General features: G+C 39.8%; 1 protein-coding gene across 1 annotated transcript in view; it reads right to left on the bottom strand.

Annotated features, from left to right (window-relative positions):
- Positions 1 to 12,895, bottom strand: part of LOC124170039 (LIM homeobox transcription factor 1-alpha-like) — a gene marked incomplete at its 5' end in the record, with an annotated part of 67,233 nt that overhangs the window by 14,688 nt on the left and 39,650 nt on the right. The window lies entirely within an intron of this gene.

The following is a 12,895-nucleotide window of genomic DNA, read 5'->3' as shown; positions in this document are numbered from 1 at the left end:
AGCCTTAAATCTGAGTGAAAGGTCAAAGTAAAAACGCAAATTTTCTGCTATATACAACTCTGTTTATTGAAATATACTCGTACATTGGAATATGTATGATAAAAAACGTTAATAAAAATGATATTCACAATTAAACATTTTATAGCCTAATAAAAATCTTACTTTACTGTCGAAAAAAATCTGTGATCTTCTTTAAACAAAAGAGTTGCATCCCGTCACCAGCTCAACGTCCAGCTTGTGACCTGTTTTTGCTTTTTGATGTTTCTACACATGGCTTCTATGAACTTAGGGACATTATACAATCACACTACCACTTTTGCAACCTAAGATCGCAAAATTTTTGACGCTATACCCGAGCGTCGCAATATTCGTCGCGTTGTTGACGATATCAACGGGTTTTCGTACAACATAAAATGTTCAAATTTGGGTGATCTGTATAAAATGTGACGTTAAACCCGAGTTGACGTTACAGCCGATGCCGTTATAACCAAGTTCCACTGTACTTGTTTGCAGTGGCGGATCCAGGATAGGCACAAGGGGGGGATTACGATTCTATCCAGTATAAATTGAATACGCAAACCCAAAGGGGGGACTATAAACCCCCCCAGCCCCTCTCTGGATCTACCACTGGATTGTAACATACCAGAATCGTGTAAAATAGGCCCTAAGTTTAGAGCTAATTTGTATTTCAAATCGTTAAAGAAGGTAAATACGTATGAAAATATAACTAAACAATTTTGTACAAATTAGTAACCCCCAAGTACTTCGAATATACCTAGTGTGTGTTTCGAACCAATGGGGGAGCTATAGACCCCCTGATTGGGTCGCCAATCTCCCCCAATGGATACTCCACTGCTTCTTTGTAGATTATATTATATCACCCAAATGTTGAATCATTATAATATTTCTAAGTCATGTATTGTGCGGTTGGAAAACAATGAATGGAGCTTTGACGCATTGGTTTATTACGAGTTTTAGGTTGTTTTCCTAGAAATTCGTTGGCGCTTCAAACCCAGTAGAATTTTCCGTGTATTATACATTTTTTTGCATGCAATTGGTGGTTTTACGTAATTATTATTCCGGGGAGTTGACAATTATCTTGAAAACGTAATTAATGATGAGTAACATAATTTCCACTTCAGCCGATACAACCATGTAGAAGTCAAATGCTGTAGAAGTTAAAATCTTAACGATTAAAGGGAAGGAGCTAGTATCCTGTCGCTGTTCCAATTAAGGGCGCTTTAACAGCCCATTTCCTTTGCAGGAAACCGGCTCATTACGCCGCAGAGGTCTTTTGATGACAACCCATTTCGAAATAATATTGTCGGAAGATGCAGTAGTCAAGGAGATTTCTTCACCCGTTAGGAGCGGAAAAGGAACAGGCACTCACTCCTTTCCCTTTGTTCCCTCCAATTAACTCACCTGCTTCCTAAAGGAAGAGCATCGTCCGTGTTACAATGGGCAGAAAGCCGCGATAGACAAAAATAATGACGGCGCGGAAGCTTGCCGTTAGCGAGTTGGATGGGAGAGGTCAGGGGTGTGGGAAAGAAATTGTGCAAGGTGACACTAAATAGGGCCTCCTTTCCTAAGCATTCATCCCAGTGGGATGGGAGACTTGGAGGAGAGAACGTACGCTTTCGAGAGAAAGCTAGACTGCAAGAGAATGAGAATGAAAATAAGATGGAGATGGAGCAGGATAGTGGGGTGAATACGAACAACGTATTGCGTGCATGTGTGTATGTGTGTGTCTATAGGAAGCTGCAGAGAACAAGTTCATAACGAGGAGCTTCCCTTGTACTTTAAAGTGTGATATTTCCGGGTGCGGGTTTGGGGGATTTCCCTCAGACCTCGGTTTTAATGGTCTCTCCCTTAATTATATCGCGTGCTCTTTAGGGATTTCTGGCGGTGGTGGCGGTGGGGGGAAGGGGGAGGAGGAATAGGCTGGGGGAGTGTCTACTCCTCGGGAGGGAATGCGGCTGTGAGAGAGGGGGCGCCTCTGTAACGGTGGGGGAGGGGGGGGACGGAGGTCGAAAAGAAGAGAAGTGAGGGAGAATGTTGCGAAATGAGAGGGCGGGGAAAGTGATAGGGGCAGAAGTGGGCGAGAATTCCCTCCTGGGACACGGACGGGAGAAGGGCGGGGGAAGGAAGTGGGAATGAGGGACCAGGTACGTCCGTGAGGTGGAATAATAAATAGGATATGAAGAATAAGTTAAGGTGGGGGCCTTTGCTGGAGAGAAGGGGATCCGAGCTCATTCGATAGCGATTAAGGTTCTTAAACGCATTAAGTTGCTTCTTAATGTGCTGTGGGGTTGTTTCTGTGGGAACTTGAGGTAGAAATTTGGGGGGAAAGAGTTGCTGGAGGTGGGTAACTATGTTTGGCAGTGATAAAAAAAAGTGTTGCGCGGAAGTGGTCAAAAGTTGTTGCGAGATTGAAACTGATTCAGCTCTATATGAGTCTTAATTGCATTGAATTTTTTAAAAACTTTAATTGAGCTTTAACATAAAATGTTTTTTTCAGCCCGATCTCTGTGAATGTGCTTGACAAAAATATGATTTGTTTTATTATAGCTACAAATTGAATGAATTGGGGATGTGTCAAATGCTTAATTTACCTCTCTCCATAGAATATACGCTAAAATGTGAATGAAAATTAATTTTAAAGTGAAGAATATTTGGTTTAAAAGGAAAGCAATTAATCCATTGAATTATTAAATGTAAATAAATTCCAACGAAATAAACATATTTAAATATATCCTACTTTTAGTTGGCTAAAAAGCTGTTACATTCTGTTATTAAGATACATCCTCGGAATCAATGAGGGTTCAAAAACACAAAATATGACTGAGTTTATGACTGATATTCATAGTGAGGGTAGAGAAATTCAAATGTGACGCTTTTTCGAATTTGAGGGTTGCTGAAGGAATCAATGATAATGTTATCGATGGGATAGACAGTACTTGCAATCATAATCATTGTCTAATATTACCTATATCACGTGTTATCAGCAGCCGTCAATGCCCTGAAAATGATGATTTCAATTGCTAAACTAGAAGGATATACTTAATTTAATACGCGTAATTAAATCATTAGCAATGTTAAAGCTAGTGATAAAAAAGGGCCTTGATAAAGAATTCAGTTTACTAAAATTTTCGCAGTTTAAATGATATCTCTCTGTAAAAAAAAATTCCTTTCAAAATAAATCCTGGTTCTGTTTAATATTCACCGGTTCATGGCAATTAAAGTATATTCGCGTACATATTTTCCTCTTGTCGAAGGGGTATTCATATTAATGAAACACCTGCTTATGGAGGTATCTTGGAGCCGCAAATTATGACGCGGCATCGAGACCAAATGAAAAGAGATGTTTCACCTCAGGCGCGTATTCGCGGTGAGGAGGGAAGCGGAGTGGGGGAGAGAGAGAGAGAGCGAGGGAAAGAGAGAGAGGATGCTAATTCGAAATAGGGGGAAGGAATCCGTGTGAGGAGGTCCGAGGATATAAATGGAGGGAAGGGGTGGAGCGGAAGGGATTGGTTCGGATGTTTTGGGGGAAACCTAAACACGTGTGGCTGGCTGGATTCATGGCCGCCTGCACTTCCTGGTTTTCTCTCTCTTTCCACCTCCCAAACCCACCCCCTTCCATCACAAGGAAAGGTTTCTCACCCGCTCACATCTATGCCCCATCCCCAACGCACGTCGATTTTACGTTGCTTTCGTAGTAACCTTCTCGCTGGTGCCTATATATCTTAATTCTCTGCTATTAAAAAATACATATTTCAGGATAAAAAAGATATTTGATGAAAAAATCCTACTATATAAATTCTTAATCCTTTATAAATTCCTACGATTGTTTCCTCGACTAGAACAATTTTAATTTTTAATTTTTTAAACAACGCCATTTAATTTTTGAAAAATAGTTTTTTATCTGCCCTTTTTTTAGAATTCCCTTTATAGATGTTTTGGCATACTACGAATGGAATGATGCTGTCTCAAGTCTATGTTTTTTGATCTGATAACATACGTACGGGTGTTTTAGATCACATTAATTTATTTCGCTTTGAAATAGTGTTTTTTCATTTTCCCAAGATGTTCTGCCCTTTTCTTCCCTCGACCACTTTTCTGTCTTAGTTTCTCAACTCTTTAAGGTACCTCCTCCATCTATTGATTTACCTCTTATTTTATACTGAATCTATAAAAAAATTTAATTCAGCACTTGATATTTATTGTACAGTCGGGGCAGAATCTCATTTTAAATATTATTTTGGTATCGAAACTGCTCGCATGACTCTTAAATTAAGTGCTAGAATTCAATTGAGAAAGACACTGCTGGATAGTGAAATGCTGTTCTGAATAGAACATTTTTTCCTATCGTCATATTAAGTGATATTTTATCCGTTTGCTTTGCGTTTACTAGCAGAGGTATTCCATCCTGATCTATCATCCGTGCACCTTGTATTTATATTTCCGTCTGTGCCATGTACGCACCTGAATTTTCTCCTGTCAGAATGTACTGTTCTTGAAGAGAAGAAGGCTTCGTAGAGATGCAGTGAGTCACTACTATTGAGGCAAGACAAATTACGGAAGCTAGTGAAGTTAATAATTTGCTATAAAAAATTTCAAATGTTGTCTTGCATTTTTCGATTTCTTAACCATATGTATTGATGGGGTGATGGGATATTGACCAGAATGGGGTGCTCAAATTTTAATGTGATGACTGAAGCCTCCTGACTGGGCCGTCCTTACTTTCATTGAGTCTAATGAGAAACAGGAATTTTAAATTCGAATTAATAAGTACTCTATCCCTTCGAAAAATATTTTTTGATGAAACAAATATCGAAAAATATTAGAATTACATTTGGATGAAGATTTTTACTCTTGATTCTACTATAAATCAATGTGGTATGTTTTTGCTCACGCAGGCTTTGAGCTATGAAAATTTTACTAATAGTCCCGGGAATTGCTTAATCGAGGGAAATAACACTTTTCTATCAGTTTATATGATACGCATCATAAATTAGTAAATATAAAATTTTTTTATTACACATTGAGCTTATCATAAACATTCTAATCTTTCGGTATCTTCGTATTCTTATTTTAATTTGAAATGCCATATGAGAATATTTACGATTCCATATGGAAGCATTCACACAGCTATATATTTCTGTTGACTCCCTCAGTTCAATTCCTATTTTCCATTTATTTCCCTCCCTTTCTCCAGATTCTCTCCGTTCTTCTTCTTCACCCCACAGACACCTCTACACAAGCTGCGCGTTGCTCTTTTTGTTCCCCGTGCCCCCTCGGGGCCATCTCCTGCGTCCCTTTCGCTTTGCCTTTTGCTGACTACTGACCCTTCCACTCTCCCTTTTGCACACGACACAAGGGAGACGCGCATAACTCCTTCCCTCTCCTCCTCACACAGACAGACAACCAGATTCCCCCCTGATGCTCCTCCCCACTCCTTCCTCCTGCGAATTTCTCTCTCCCCTACGAAGCCCCCCCCCCATCTTTATACCCACCCTGTGTGTGTGGGAACACACTTCCTCCTCCTCTCTCTCGGACTCTGTGTCCTTCCTATCTCCCTCTCTCGTTGCCAAGAGCGAATGCCGCTCGCACGCACATTCGCCTTCGAGTGTACACACACATGCACGCACGCACACACACACTCTCTCGGGCGATCGCACGTATCCCGTCCCAGCCCCCTTTCCCTGACCGACGCAGTCAATAAAACAGGGACACCCACACCGCACGGGACATTGTGTGCGTGGATTCGTGTCCGAGGGTCTCCTGTCCTTCTGCCCCTTCCTCCCTTTGTCCCACATGCCACATCCACCTCTCGCCCATGTCCATTCCTTCTCAGCAAAATCCCTCGCATCTTCCTTTTCCGCTCCGCCATTCCTTTCCTCCTACCATTTCCTGGTGACGAGACCCCGCTCCGATGGTCATTTTTTTACATTGTGATAGCAAAGGAGGAGGGATATCCTCCAAGACCCATGGAGTAAATATGAGATGACCCTATAAAAACTTTAATTTTTTTAATGAACTGTATCTCGAAACTGAACACTGATGGATGCAGATATCCGAGCATTTCTCGGCGTTATCATCAAAACGACACCAAAATAAATCAAATAATTTTCGTTTTGAAGATGTTGTATTAGCTTCAGTTTTTACTCTCACGCAAATATATTAATCGGCAATTCGTTATTTCATTCCCAGCCTTAAATGGTGTTTTGAGCATTTATTTTTTTTCTTTTTTTGATGTTTTGTAATATGCGAGTGACAGGAATATGATTTCAGTTAAATAGGTATTTAAAGCAAAAACGTGGTAGGAAACATTTTCAATCTTTATAAATCCCGACGATTGCTTTTTTCCACTGGTTATACTAATCTATACTAACTGGTAATACTATCAATTAATATCATAAAGTTTTTGAAAAATAGTTTTTCACTGCCCTTACAATGTCTCATTGAGATATTTTTGGAAACTCCTAACGGAATTATGTTGTCCCAAGGCATTTTTTTAAACTTAAGATAAATGGGAGAGAGTTTAAGAAAACCTTAATTTTTTCGCTTTGAAATAGTTTTTTTTCGGTTTTCGCAGGTTTTTATATAAAGTATTTCAGGTTTTCAATGCAGCCGTATCTACATCTGTAATGATCTCTTGAATTCAAACTACTCTCCTCTTGCGGCATAGCATTTTTCTCTGGGAACAACAAAGGCAAACCACTTTCTAAAAGCAGGGAAGCTTTCTCGGAAAACGCGGAGAGGAAATTGAAAGAGAATGCGATTTTCGTCCTCTGACAACCGTAAACGAACAAATTTTGCCCGCAATTTTCCTCAGAAAAGCTTTTGTTGTGAATGAGCCGCAGAAGAAGCTGGCTGTATGAGATGTCCCCGTTGCGAGGCACGGACGGGAATCCAACCCAAGCGCCTTTCCCTCCGACGTTCATCCCAAAGGTACGGCTCATATAAACAGGACGCGGCCCCTGCACTTCCGACCACGGACCTTGGCGACCTTTCGACCCCTCTCGTCTCCAAGTGGAAGGGGAAATTATGCTGCTGCCCGCTCTCACACCGAGCTCCCGACATTCCACGAGCGACCCGCAAATAGGTCCGGCCGCAGACGGACGAATGCATGTTGAAGGTTTTACGCATCCCAGCTACGCCATCCAAGCCCCAAAGGGGTTGATAGTGGGAGCTCATAGGGAAGGGAGGGGGATTCTCTCCCCTCCCCATCCATTTCCAAGTCATTCTGCTCGTTTCATTTAGCTCAATCGTGACTCACTCATTGCGAGAAGCAGTCTTCCTCTGAATTCCACCTTTTTTCATAGAAAAAGCAAAGTTTGTACACAGCGCTTTTTATTAAAAATGATTTGTTTGCTTAATTAACATAGACTTCAACTATTAACAAGCATTGCGAGTGGTTTTTAAGAAAGGATGGAAAACGAGTGGACTAGTCGCACTGATTTTTCAATTTACCTTAAGTAAATTTTAGGCATCTAGAACGTGTATTTAAATGGTATTGATTTATAATATTGTCCGTAATACCTAAGGTAATATGCTTCTTTATAATTATTTATTACTGTTATCTGTACGTAACTTGATTTGGAAGTATATCGAATATATATAAATTAAATAAAAGGCATATCCTTCATTTCGGTGTGTCCTGTTTTAGGATTTTTATTTTTATAGCGTAGGTGATTTCGTATTGCTGAAAAATGCATTCTTGTTATTTATTTACTTTAGTCTCATTTTTATGTAACGGCCCGAATAGCAATTGAAGTGATCCTACGCGAAATTAAGTATCTAAATAGCCCTTCGGAAACTTGATGCTTTCTATCACAATTTTAATGTTTTAATTTCTATATGGGATTCACTTGCAATTCTGGCTCTTGAACGTCAAGAAATACGATTAGTATTATTCTTTCCGACTATCTAGTTGTTTAGGAAATGATAAAGTCTTAGATAGTACCTATGGTGAATATAAGTTACGCCTTAAGTTTACAGAAAAATATATTTTTCTGGGATAAAGTTGCACAAGTAAAAACTTGTTAACTTGCAAGAAAATTTATACTGCGAAATCAATTGGTAAATTTTTAAATCTCAAAAAGTTCTTCTATAGGGAATGGTTGACACTGAAAAAGTGTGACTTTTTAAAATTTGGAGATTGCTAAAATTCTCATTTTCTCATGATTTTCCGTAAACTTGATCATTAAAAAAACTACACCTTTCCTACAACAATAAAAATGTTAATTCGTAGTACTTATTCAATAAATTCTTTGCATAGGGTGCTTCTGAAAGAAGAGATTGAATATATTTCATTCCATGCGGTTTTAATTTCTATGTTCATCACTAAGCTAAGCTAAAAATCTGAGCCTAAAATATTATCATCTATCTAAGATTGCGTTATGTATGAAGTACTGCAGCAATCTATTACCATGCCACACAGTATTATTTTATCAAATGAGTCGGAATTCAGCGTCCGGTAACTATGACTGAAACAAAAAAAACTTCACATATATAGTTTAAAAATTTAGTCATAGTGACATGGCACCATGTCACTATGACTTGGGACTGTCACGAGAAAACCGAAGAAAAATTGTGAGTAGGTTGCATATTTCAAATTATAACAGTTTCCCTTCGGTAAACTATTGCTTTATATTTCAATTATAATACATCGATTCCTTTGGCATAATTCACTTACGATAACTATCTTGCGCCCAATGAGTCATATCCCCAGAAGATTAACTTAACGGCAGCTATGCCGTGATTAAGTAGCCGATAACCTATACAAATATATATATATATATCTAGTATAGCTATAATGCTAAGCAACTGACTCAAGCTCGAGCATATTTCGCCACGCCATCCTAAAATTCCGACAGAAGGGAAAATAACTGTTGAAGGCGAAGCGGAGATGGCGCCGTCACCAGAACCGAATGGGGAAAGATGTAGGGAGGCTCACGCGATGCCCTCGCCCCGCCTACAAACACATCCCCCGCCAACCCCTTCCCCTCCGCCGACCCCCTCCCTCGTCCGCGATGAACGTCACAGAGAGTAGAGAGGGAGAGAGAGAGCGAGAGAGAGACGGAATGAGGGAGGGGGAAGATTCCCACGCCTCCTGGACCAATCCTGAAAGGGATAGCGTGATCCAGCAGGCGGGGAGACCCCCTCCCCCTCTCCATTCCCTCCCGGCGCCCTTCGCCCCCATTCTCAATCTTGCGTTGGTATCCATTGCATGCGTCACTCAGCGGCGGTGACTGGGGGCTAGGGGAAGCCGAAGAAGCTCTTTGAGAGGATGGACACGAATCAGGCGGAACAGAGAAGGTGAGATCGAGGGTCAGGAGCCATTAGGAAATGTCGAGATTAGAATCGCTACGCGGATCTGGGATTTTTCAAATTTAGCTGATTGGAATACAAGCGAAATGTTTTCTAATCGAAGCAACCCTTGCACGAAGTTCCATAGGAATGAAATCCAGCTAAGAATATTTTAAATGCAAGAAAGATAAACTGTATTGAGCTATACAATAAAATGAAAAACTTATTGAACTGTCCACTGGCTTATTAATGATAACTACGAGTTTCGACGCTTAGCGTCGTAATCAGGTCAAATAAAACTATCAAGTCATTTTTTTTAATTTTTAATTAAAATTTATATAACATGACGATGACGATAAGCGTGGAAAAGCATTGTTATTATTAATAAACCAGTCGACAGTGCAATAATTTTTTTCATTTATTTAGCATACTGTTGCACCATATATCGCCAAACACAGTTGAACTAATGAGTTATACAAGTATCATTCTGCATTTAATAAGCATCGTTTACTCCTAGTGGTTGTAATTAAACTTATGAATTTGGTGCAGGGATGTATAAGCAGACATTTGAAGAAAGTATTTTCGCTCAGCATTTATTATAGATAAGAGTATGAAAAAAATAAACGTCCTGCAGAAAATTTCGCAACGTTATCAGAAATGGGAGGATAGGGGAACGGTGGGTAGCGCTTTTGGTCGTTTGACGGTTGTCGCGAGTGACGTCTGTTACTGTGCATATTCATTTCTGTGAGTGAGTGGGGAACTAAGACGTATCCACGAACTCCGAAAATATTAGATTTGGCCGCACAAATTTGGTACATATAACCGCTGTTGCTTGTGCTGAAAACATTTATGCACATTTCCGGGAAAAGAAATATCTTTTCATTATTCGGCCTCCATTAGTATCTACATTATTATTATACAGTTACGTTTCTGTTTATAGTATTTTCTTGCGTTTTACAATGATGGTGTTGTGAAAATCATAATTAGGAACCGCAATAGTTTTAATAGGATTATAAATGCTTCTTTCGTCATTGAACGTTGGACTCTGACATCCAAAGCCAAGTTTTCTGCATCACGTGAAATTGCAATAGAATAAAATCATTATGAATGTTCTTAGCAACAAATGTGTCTTTCTGTCCTTTTGTCACATTTGAACGCTGCAAATAAAAAAATACAATTTTACTCTCCTCAATTTTTTTCCTCCGGAATTTGTAGTTTAATGTTATTACCGAACCTACGGTTTTCAGTTATTGCGTAATTGTTTGCAGTCTGGGAATACTTGGTGTATAGTAATCATTGTAAAATGGCAATTGCTAAAGTGCTTTATTTGCCAAAATGGCCAAAACATATTTGATAACAAATGAATAAAAATTTAAGAGCCCTTGTTTAGTGAATCAAGCATTTATTGGAACGTTTTCTTTGTCAAACTATTTGAAATGATTAGAATGTGATTGAAAACTGCACAAAAACCTGATTTTTTTCTTGCTGGCATGGAGGAGAGCCGATTATACCAAGGTGAGGTGAGCCTCAGTACCCAATATCCCGATGAAAAGATTGTTATGAATTCCGGGTCGAGCGTTCCAAGTTTTGGGTGCATTGGAATGGAATCCCTCAAAACACTTCGCCACTGTTTCGTATTCGTCCGTTATATCCGAACCCATAAAACGCATCATCGAAATACCTGGCCAAAGCAAACATTACAGGCCGCACTATGAGCGCTTGAGGTTATAGACGAGAGGCATGGGGAGGAGGAATCAGTGGCGTTGATCACAGAGAATGGCAGCTCATCGATTGTGTGAGTGTGGGAATCAGGCAGTGGCGCGAAGGGAAGGGGCGGCGTTTGCTTTGAGTGGGGGCTGGCGTGCAGTGTGGAGGGAAGATGCCTAGGACAGAGAGGGACTGGGCGTGGAGGTCGGGCAGACAGTAGCATACACCGCTGAGAGTGGCTGTCAGCACCAACAGCATGGTCGGCATAAATCTTAGCTACTCTCGGAGGGAACATTACCTTAAGATTTGCACTAATGCGTGAATGAAAATTGAGTAACCTTAGAACTGTTGATGTTAATGTTTCATGTCACAAATGCGTGATCAAAAAATAAATTCATTTAATACGCTGTAAATGTTTTTGTGATGCCGAAATTTTTAAATATTTCATCCGTGAACTCGTATAGCTATCTTATACGGTAATTTCAGAGTTCACAATCCATTTCCGTTAGTTTGAGAGAGAAATATAATAATTGAATCATTAAAACTTCTGCTCAGAGTGAACTAGTATAGAATATTTCTACAAATGCGTGAATAAAAATTGGGTTAGTTCAATACTCTTGTTGTTAATTTTTCATGTAAAAAATACGTGATTAAAAAATTCATTCATTCAAGATGTTGTTAATGATTGTGTATCGCCGAAATTTTTAAATGTTTCATCCGTTATACAAGGTGTGATCAAAAAAGACCGGACTGGTTTCATAACTTGTTTATTTTTACGGATACTGTTTAATCGAACTTGTCACCCTCGAAGTACATGCCCTGACTCACGACACTCCATTGCCAGCGTTTCTTCCAGCTCGAGAACCCTGCCTCGTAAGCCACTTTAGGGATCCTCTTCAGGTCCGCTGTACAATTAGTTTCAATGTCCGCAATAGAGTTGAATTGGTGCCCTTTCAAGGTTGATTTTAACAGTGGTAACAAAAGGAAGTCTAATGGAGCCACGTCTGGAGAGTAGGGTGGGTGCGGGATCACGAAAGTTCTGGTTTTGTTGAAAAACTCTGTCACCATCAGCGTGTGAGCCGGCACGTTATCGTGGTGGAAACGCCATCATCAGGTATAAAATCGTTTCCGGCTTAATTTTGTGGAATAATGATATATCCATGATTAAAGCACAAATGGTAATATCCACACTATTTTATTTATCACTTAACCGACCATGGTTTCGACACTTGGTGTCACTTTTCCTTTCATCCCCGTTCGCGAATCGTTATCTGTCGAGGTTCTGTCCGATTTCAAACGACTGCACCTCTCAAAACACTTGCTTCGACTCATAGCTTCATTAACAAAGAAAGCCTTAATGAATCATTCCAAACGTCTGCGTTGCACTTTTTCCAAGTGTGAAACAAAATTTCACGCACACACGCGGTTGGTTTTTGCTGCCGTTGCACGCGGCGACGAACAGGTTAAGACACGTAACGCTGCTGCTAAGTAACGGCTTGACGTAAACAAACACAACTCCTCTCGTTAGTCGTCAGATGTTTCGCAATATGTCGCACTTTGTGTCGTTTCGATCCGTTGAACGGTTTGCGCAGAATAAAATCAATCCGGTCCTTTTTTGATTACATCTTGTATCATCATATTACCCTTATAACTATGGCAATGGTACACGTCTTAATCCATTTCCGTTAATTTGAGAGGGAAATATAATTATGGAATAATTAAAAATTCTGGCCAGAGAGAACCGATATATTATGTAGAATGAAGCAGATGTAGGTTGACTGTGTATACTCATCAGTGATAGAAAACGCTGAATGAAGGTGGATCTCTTTTTAGTATTTAAAGGCTATTCGTAAATTTATTGAAAAGTAATTTCATT

This window comes from Ischnura elegans, chromosome 1, assembly GCF_921293095.1.
Source record: "Ischnura elegans chromosome 1, ioIscEleg1.1, whole genome shotgun sequence".
NCBI classification, from domain to species: domain Eukaryota; kingdom Metazoa; phylum Arthropoda; class Insecta; order Odonata; family Coenagrionidae; genus Ischnura; species Ischnura elegans.
The sequence above is the reverse complement of the archived record's forward strand: the minus strand, read 5'-3'. Positions and strand labels throughout refer to the sequence as shown.